Raw genomic sequence first — 9420 nt, 5'->3', positions numbered from 1 at the left:
CTGACACACACACACAGACACACACACACAGACACAGACACACACACACTGACACACACACACACACACACACACAGACACTGACACACAGACACACACTGACACACACACACCCTGGACACACACACAGACACTGACACACAGACACACACTGACACACACACATCCTGGACACACACACACAGAGACACAGACACACACACACACTGACACACACACATCCTGAACACACACAGACACACACACACTTACATACACAGACACCAACATTCTGGACACACAGACACACACACACAGACACACACACACAGACACACACACACAGACACACACACACATCCTGGACACACACAGACACAGACACACACACACACCTGACACACACACACACACAGACACCAACATTCTGGACACACACACACAGAGACACACACATACAGAGACATACACATCCTGGACACACACACACTCATACACACACTCACACACACACACACACACTCACACACACTGAAGCCCCAAAGGCCATTCTCTCCCCTTTGTTGCTGCGTCTGCGGCAAACCTCCCTCCTCGAGGGGGCCGGGCCCTGGCTCTCCCTGATCTTTGCCATTTGGATCTGGTGCGTTTGCTGGCGGTGAGGAAGGGGGGGAGGGGGGAGGGGGGGAGAGGAGGAGGGGAGGGAGGGGAGAGGTGGACTCACTCAGTGGAGGGGGCAGACCCCCGGGGTGCCGGGGTGGGGGGGAGAGATGTGCTGAGATGCACTCTAGGGACAAACTAAAAAAAAATAATAATAATAATAATAATAATAATAATAATAATAATAAACAACCAAAACCAGCACCAGGCGGAGTGGAAATGGGGGGGTGAGTTTTGGGGGCCTGTGTGTGTGAGGATCCGGAGGAAAGCTGGGGAATGTAGGCCGCGGGGAGGAGGCGGGAGAGGGGAGCGGGGAGCGGCAGGGCTGGAACCCCAGATCCCGGGCAGGGAGCGAGCTACGCAGACGCTGTCTGAACCCCGATCCAGGCCTGCAGGCCGCAGCTCTGCCCCGGGGAACTGAGACCATCGCTCTGCAGCCCCCAGCCTGGGCGCAGAGGGTCCCCCTGCGCCCCCAAAATAAACAAACAAAAACCACAGGAAAACAAACGCAAAGTGCCCAGCACTGCGAGCAGGGCAGCTTGGTGAGCGAGGGAGACTGCCTGCAGGTGTGGGGCCCCGGGCTCGGACCCTGAGCCCCCTGCGGGCTGGCTCCGCACAGGAAAGGGGCGCAGGGCCTGGGCCCCGAGAATCGGCCTCACCCCGCCCCCCAGTCCGCGGTGAAGGCCGGGGAGCTGGGCCTGGGGCACCGGGGATAAATGGATTTGAGGCGGGATTGCGGGGCCCAGGGGCGGGGGATTACCGCTGGGGCCGGAGAGGATGTGGGGGAGGGGCTGGGGAGGGGTGCGGCACAGCGATGGAGGGGACAGACACCCCCAAACAAACAAATTCGGAGCAGGCGTTCTGCAAGCGAGTGGCTGCGCTTAGCTGCACGAAGGAGCTAGAAACACACCCGGGGATTTTACGAACTGAGCAGGCCACTGGCTCAACGTACGTGCAGAACAACGCAGCCCCCGGAAAGGGGGTTTGGGAAGATTGGGGGGTTCTGGTGGGGACCCTCCTGGCCTTTATTTATTTAATTTTTATTTTTTTAAAGAAAATATATTTTATTGATTTCCCACAGAGAGGAAGGGAGAGGGACAGAGAGTTAGAAACATCGATGAGAGAGAATCATTGATCAGCTGCCTCCTGCACACCCCCCACTGGGGATGTGCCCGCAACCCAGGTGCATGCCCTTGTCCCGAATCGAACCCGGGACCCTTCAGTCCGCAGGCCGACGCTCTATCCACTGAGCCAAATCGGCTTCGGCAATCCTGGCCTTTATTACTGTGGGGTCTCGGCCTCTCTCTCTCTCTCTCTCTCTCTCTCTCTCTCTCTCTCTCTCTCTTCCCTGCGGACACGGGGCCTCCTGGGGGGCTGAGCAGGGAGGGCTCCCCGTAGTTGGAGGCACAGGGGGTCCTATTTCCAAGCGGAGGCATCACGCAACCGCAGCCTTAGCGACAGTGACAGCCCGGAATTATGTTTAATGTCGCCAGGGGGGCAGGGGAAATATAAAATTAGCGCCAGAAAATGCTCTCCAGACCTCCACCGGAGGGCAGCGGCGGTGGCGGGCGGTGGGTGTGGCAGCCACAGGCCTCGGGGTGGCAGGGCCCTCCCCCCACCTCCCCCAGGAGGCGAAGGAAGCTTCTGGAAGGAGGTCAATGCCACTGGGGCCCATCCCCTCACTCGGAACACACACACACCCCCAAAAGGCACCCCCACCCACATCAGAAACCCTCAAATGCTCCAGCGTGAACTCCCGCGGGAGGGAGGGACCTGCAGGGGCGGGCGCGGGGCGGGCGGGGAGCTTGGGAGAGGAGGGGGGTCGGGTGCAGAACCCCCCAACCCCCATCAGGAGGAGAGAGGATGGAGAAGGCCATCCTGGTTGTCTGGAGGGCGAGGAGGGCTGGCCGGACTGGGAAACACAGAAGGAAATGGGGGGGGGGTGCAGGACCCCCGACTCTGCCCCCCCTTCTTTGGGGAGCCCTGGCTGCAGGGGGGCGGTTTTAGAACTGGCTGTCAGACCGGGTCAGCTGCTGCCCGGCCCGGGTGGGTGGGGGCCCCACAGCATTTAAAAAGCCCGTCTGTATAGGTGTACCCCCATTCCTACCCCCACCCCCACGGGCCCCCCGCCAGGGCCAAGGGCAGGCACAGGGGATCGACGGGGGGAGAGAGCCGGGGAGGTGGGGACCGTGGCATTGGCCAGGAGGACGCAGTGTCTGTTCGCAGGAGATTATGTCTTAAGATGCTTATTTAAAGAGACAGAGACGGGGAAGAGAGAGAGGGAGAGAGAGAGAAAGGCAGGGGGAGGAGAGAGAGAGGGGACAGCCTGTACCCTCCCCCCCCCCCCATCCTCATCCTCATCCTGGTCAGGAAGCAGGCAGTTTGGCCTTTGTCTGGACGGGTCCGGGGTGACTATGAAAGGACACACTTTCGCTTTGCGGTTGCAGGCCAGGCCAGGCCAGGCCAGGGGAGGAGGGACAGGGAGGACGGACGGGAGGGTGATGGGAAATCCGTTTCCAAACCACGCACACGAGAAGGAGACGCACTGCCAAGCAGCAGCCTGGCCGAGGGGACCGGGAGGGGGACAGTGCCAGCCAGAGCTCCAGGGGAGACCCCGCACCCCACCCCGTGTGGCTGCTGTCAAGTCCCATCGCCCGGCGAAACCGGGGCGCAGGCCGCGGTCCCTTCCCATGGGGCCACCCCCAGTTTATTTTGGGGGGACACGGGGAGCGGCAACAAGTACCCAGAGGCCCACACGCGGGGATGTGTCAGGTCCCTGGCCGGCTGACACAGATGGGATTGTGTGCTGCTCAGAACTCGGCTTCGGCGCCGGCTGAGACGGTACCAAAAGTCATAAATCCTTCGGGGTGCTTTCTCTCCCTCCCCCCACAGGCAGGAAGCCCCGATGACACCGGGAAACCCGCAGGATGCGGTTGAACACACACACCCCCCCAAAAGGCACCCCCATCCACACCAGAAACCCTCAAATGCTCCAGCTGCGTGAACCCCCGCAGGAGGGAGGGACCTGCAGGTGCGGGTGCGGGCGGGTGGGGCGCTTGGCAGAGGAGGGGGGGTCGGGGGTCGGGGTGCAGAGCCCCCCAACCCCCATCAGACGCCAGGCTTGTGCTCAGGGGCACGCACTCCGGCTGAACCCCACTTCCTCGCATCTCCATCCCCATCCGGGAAAAAGCAGCTCAAAGTTGAGGCCGAATTGCCTGGCTTCAAGCTCGCTCGCTCTCTCTCTCTCTCTCTCTTCCTCTCTCACTGGAGCCACTCCGGAGGCCGCCTGAGCTCGGCCCAGCTTCCCCGGCAAAGGGAGGGTGCGGGAGCCGGGCTCCGCTCCCCATCGGATGCACCGCCCCCCCCCGCGCCCCCTCCTCCAGGCAGCCCCCCAGCTGTCCCCCCATCTGATCCCCGGGACCCTCAGAGGCTGGTGGCGTCTGAGACCAGCCCCCTGCCCAGGCCCGGGCTTTGGCCCCCACCAGCCTCGGTAGCCAATTTGGGGGCCATGCGGCCCGGCTGCAGGCGGGGGACCCCCAGGAGCCCCCGGAGCCGCCCTGCCCAGGCCCAGCCCCCGCCACGGCGGCTCGGGAGCCGGCCAAGGTCCCCCAGGTCCCCGCCGGTGACAGTACTCGGCGTAGCGGGTAGATGGCACAATTTTCTAACATTTAGCGCGCGGAGCGCACGCTGGGAGCAATAAGTCCATTTAAAAGCCCTTTATTTAACGCGAACAAAGATAACTGACAGGCGGAGCGCAGAGACATCTCAATGAGACCGGGCCGGGAAGAAAGAGGGAGCGATCGGCGGGGGCCTGGCCGGGCGGGCGGCCCCTGTGCTCCCCGCGGGCAGAGGGGAGACCGAGAGGAAGAAGTGGGGGCGCAGGGCCCGCGCCCCTCACCACCCACCCACCGATCTGCGTCCCGGCCCCCGATTTACAAACCCAGGGCCACCCGCAAACTTCCCAGCGGCCGAGGGCTCGGCTGGGGCGGCTGCCAGGGGTGTTTGGGGGGGAAGACTTGAAAGGTGGATCCCCACCTCCAGGCTGCACCCCAACCTTGGACAACAGCAGCCCTGCTTTAACTCACGGGGTCTGGGGAGGGGGGACCCCAGGAGGGCGAGCACCCAGCTCAGCTCTCCAGCAGCCTCCCTTAAAACGGTGCCCAGGACCGAAATTCAGGCCCATCAGGGATCCTACACCCCAAGATTTGGCGAAAGCCAGGGTCCCCAAGAGCCCCCCTGGCAGACGGCTGAATCACAGCTGCTCCTTCAAAACCAGGAGGGGCAGGGGCCAGCCTGTAGCCGGCCCCCAGCTGCTCCGAACCCCCAAACCTCCCTGGCAGGCCCCCCTCAATCCCTGCAAGAGCCGAGACGCCAAGGCGCAGAGGAGGGGAGCAGAGGGGGCCCCCCAGCCCGGCCGGGCCCAGGCCCAGGCCGAGGCCGGCCAGGCGGGCGGGGCAGGGGCGCGGCGGTGGGGCCTGCCTGAAGGGGACCCCGATTGTGTTTGGGTGCGTCCCGGCCGGATCTGCTGAGTGAACCTCCCGGGCTGAGCTCGGCGAGTCCCCCGCCGGCAGAGCCATCACCGGCTGAGGCCGCCAGATTCATCTTGGGCTGGCAGCGCTTTAATAGACATTTATTAAATGCTTTCAGAGGGAGGCGTGGGGCGCGATTACAGCCCGGTTACAGGTGGAACACGGGGCCGTGAACACCCATGGGCAGGCAGGAAGGAAGAGGTGGGGGGGGTGGGGGCGCAGGGTGCGGGGGGGGGGGGGGCAGCCAGGGGCCGGAGCCAGGCCCGGGCCAGCGGGTGAGAGCGAGCCGGGAGTGGCCGGCCGCTGAGCCAAGTCCCCCGACACCCCAAAAACCTTGTAGTTCCCTGTGCGACCCGGTCACCAGTCCCCTCTCCCCGTGGGGGCTCCTTTTCCCGCTCCCTGATGACCCCATTCTGTCCTCTCTCTGCTTCTCCTTGGTGCCAGGCCTTTGCACCTGAGCCCGTGGGGGTCGGCCAAACCGGGGAGGGAGGGGGTACCCCTCAGATGAGGCCTCCCGCCCCCCCAGACTCCTTACAGCAGCCTTTCTGCTCCCCCACACCCCCCCCCCCACCGGCCACCAAGCCAGGGAGCCAGGGACCCGGCTGGTGCTCACTCCGCACAGAGCATGCAGACGCCCTGGCCATGGGCGGGCAAGGCCTCCTGGGCACCCCAACGGCTTTGTGTCTGCTTCGGGGTCGCCCTCAGCCCCGAGCCAGGAGGGACCCCAGCCCACAGGCACCCCCGGCCGCCTCGCGCCTCCAAGATCTGCGCCCCTGGACCTCCAACTCGGGGAGCTGGGCCTGCAGGCGGGTGTGGGCCTCCAGAGGCCCCGAGGCCCAGCTGCCTGCGACCGACCGACCCGTCAGTCTGCCTGCACCCCAGCCCCCCCTCCTCCCCCGGGGATGCACCCCACGCCCTGGGGGCCGCCAGACAGTCGTGGCCTGGACTCCCTGCCCGGCCCCGGCTCCGGAATCGCCCTAAGAAAATAAATACAAGTGACACGGTGCCCGGCCGAAGCTCATTAGTTCGCTGTCCGGCCCTAATCAACCAACAGAAGCGCAAATTAGAGAGAGCTCGGCCTGCACACACGCTCTGTCACCCGGCATCAGGGCCCGAGGCCTGATTCCGGGGGCTCCCCGCTCTCCGGGCAGCCCGCCCACCCCCTTCCCCCTCCCGCCCCCGGAGCAGGAGGCTGGGTGGGAAAATATAGCTCCAAAGGGGGCCGTCAGCCAGCCTTTCCTCTCGGAAGCAGCCCGCACCACCTCGTTTCCCATCCGTAATCCCAATAAAATTAACGTGGTGGTGGCTGCGGTGGCCAAGAGGGGGGGCCGGGACACCCCTGGAATAACACCATCTCTCCCTCCCCCGCCCCGCCAGCCCCCGCACAAACAGCCAAAGGTGCAAACCCCAAACCCAAACCCAAACGGCCCTTTGTGTGGGTCTAATTAGCGAAGGCCGGGCTCCCGAGGCAGATGTGTGTTCTTAAGCTAATCACAGGCGTGGTTCTTGCAAAGGGAGTCGTTTCGGGGGGCTGCTGGGGGACCGGAGGGATGTCATGGCGCACCCCCACTGCCCCACCCAGGCCTGTCTGCCTCAGGGGGGGTGACAGCCCCCCATTACGACTCAGAGCTGGACTCAGGCAGCCCAGCTCTCCCATACCCTTGACCTGACCCCCCCACCCCCTGCCAGACCCAACACACACACACCTCGGTTCTGGCCCCAGTGCCAGGCCTGCAAGACTCGAGGGGGAGAAAAATCAAAGTTTTAACGACACAGATGCCCTAGGAACGAGGCGGCTGGACAATCCCCTCGGAGCAGCACGCTAACGTATGGCCGTCGTGTCATCCCCAGGACCAGGACGGTGCCCGTCAGAACTCCGAGAGTCAGCTTTTCGCCTTCCTGACAGTGACAGTGCGTGTTCAGTGAGGGCGAGGGCTCTCTAAGCGACACCAGGGCCCCTTCCCTGTTTGGGGGCGCCCACAGATATGTGTTTTGGGGGGCGGGAAGGCCCCCCCAAGCCAGCTGTGTGACTGTGCTTTGCCCTTTGGTTCTGAAACCGGTGATTCAGTACCTGGCTCAGCTTTGCAGGGTGAGCTTGAGAGAGGAGAGGAGAGAGAGAGAGAGAGAGGGAGGGAAAAGGGGGGTGGGCTAGAAGAGGGATGGGGTTGGAGGTGAGAGGCGGCAGTTCTCAGCCCCGGGGTTCACTCCTCAGCCTTGGGGTTCACGCCGTGTCCCCGTCTCACGCTCTGCCCTCCCCGAGCCCGCGGCTCTCCCCTAACACCAACACGGCCTGCAAACTTTCCCCCAAACCCGGGTCCTGTTACCAGCCAACGCCCAGCGCTAACTGCTTTAAAATTGCTGCATAATTAGATTTAGCTGAATTTCACCATTAATTAGGCAGCCGCGCGGCGGGGCGCCTTTGAAATCGGAGAAAATGGGGAGGGGGGGGGGAGAGAAAAATCATCTGAAACTCAACTTCAATGCTTCTCGACGAGGAGGCCCGGCGTTCAGAGGGCTCCCCACCCTCCTCCGTCCCCTCCCGGGCTGGCCCAGGGTCCGGGGGCTGAGCCCGGGGCTGGCATTGCACCGACCGACGGGGCGGGCTTGCGGGGCCCGTGGGTTGCAAACTCCGGCCCACGGGGGCCTCCCCAGATCCTCCAGGCTCGTCCCAGGCCCGGCCTGGCGGGTCCACGTAATTCTAGGGCCTGCGACCGCCCGGCCCCTCGGCCCCCCACGTCCAGCCGGCGCCCCCAAAAGCCAGCTTACCTAGGAAAAGCTCGGACCTGCCCGCAGCCAGCTCTGCCCGCGTCCGGCGGCCTCGGCCCCCGCCCCCCAGCGCGGCCCGCACGGAGCGCGCTCGGCCCGCGCGCTGATGAGCCAAACCACCCGCCGGTGTGCGGGCCGCTCCCCCTGCCCATCCAACCCTCCGGATCCGCGCACGATCCGGGCTCCGGCTTCCCCTGCGCGGATGCTCCAGGGGAGGGGAGACCTGAGAGCACCGCTCCGACGGCCGGGCAGCGGGGAGGAGGTGGGGGCGCGCGGGGAAGCGGGAGGACCACCCGCGCCCCCTCCCCACGCACCCCGCCGCCTTGGTGACAGGTCCCCGCGCCCCGTCGCAGAGGCTTTGCTGGCTGCATTCGGAGCGGCTCTGGCCGCCCCCTCCCCTCTTTTTTTTTTTTCCTTTTTGGGGGAATCAATGTGTTTCCTATTACCGGCCCGGCCGGGGCGCGGAGGGAGCCTCGGGAGACGCCATGTTGGCTCAGCTCGCAGGATCGAGCCAAAAAAAAAAAAAAAAAAAAAAAAAAGCCAAAAAGCAAGCAGCTTGGAGGCAGTTTCACACGCTTGGGGCTCCCCGATCGCCCCCTGCACCCCGCCCCCCACCTCGGGCTGCCACCCCCGCCCGGTGCGCGCACGGCCCGGCCGGCCCCGCGCCCGGACCTCCCGCCGCCGCCGCCGCGCAAGTGGGGGGCGGGGTGCAGGGGCCGGCGCGGCCCCCGGAGGCGGCTGCTGCCAGCTCCAGGCCCCCCCAGACCCCCGATCCCCGCCGGAGGCTCCCCGGAACCGGCCCCGGACGCCGCCCCGCGGGCTCGGAGCGCGGCCCCGGGCACCGGGGGGCCAGGCCGAGGCCGGGCGAGCGCGCGCCCGGCGATCGGGCCGGGACACCCCCCCCAACCCACCCCAGGGTCCCCCCCAGGTGGGTCTCCGGGTGGCCAGAAGCCGCGATCGCCCCCTAAGCCGCCCCCCAGCCCCCCCCCACTCTCTCTCTCTCGCCTCGGACCATTGTTGCGTTTCGCGTCGCGAGGGGAGGAGGGGGAGCGGGGCTGCAGAAGGAGAAATAAAGCGAGCTCAGATCGGGTGCAAAAAAAAAAAAAAAGACACTTAAAGGGAAAGAGTCGCCATGTTTAGCAGCTTTTTTTTTTTTTTTAAAGATCTCGTCGATTTCACACACACACACACACACACACACACACACACACACTCAGCGCGGCCGGCCCGGTCCCAGCCCCGCGCCTTTTGTCCCCATTCAGCGGCGGCGGCGGTACCTTTTGTTCTAACTCAGCGGGAGAAGAGAAACTTTCTTTAGAGCGATCGACTTCCACCCAGCTCAAGAACCTAAACAGATCCTCCTCCGGGCCACTCTCCACAGCCTACAAGAGGGTTTGTTGTAAGCGTTTTCGTGGGGAAAAGTAAAATAATAATAATAATAATAATAATAATAATAATAATAATAAATAAAATGCAGGGTCCTCCGCCG

This window comes from Pipistrellus hanaki (assembly GCF_964339955.1).
Source record: "Pipistrellus hanaki genome assembly, chromosome: 21".
Classification (NCBI taxonomy): domain Eukaryota; kingdom Metazoa; phylum Chordata; class Mammalia; order Chiroptera; family Vespertilionidae; genus Pipistrellus; species Pipistrellus hanaki.
Note: the sequence above shows the minus strand (reverse complement) of the source record.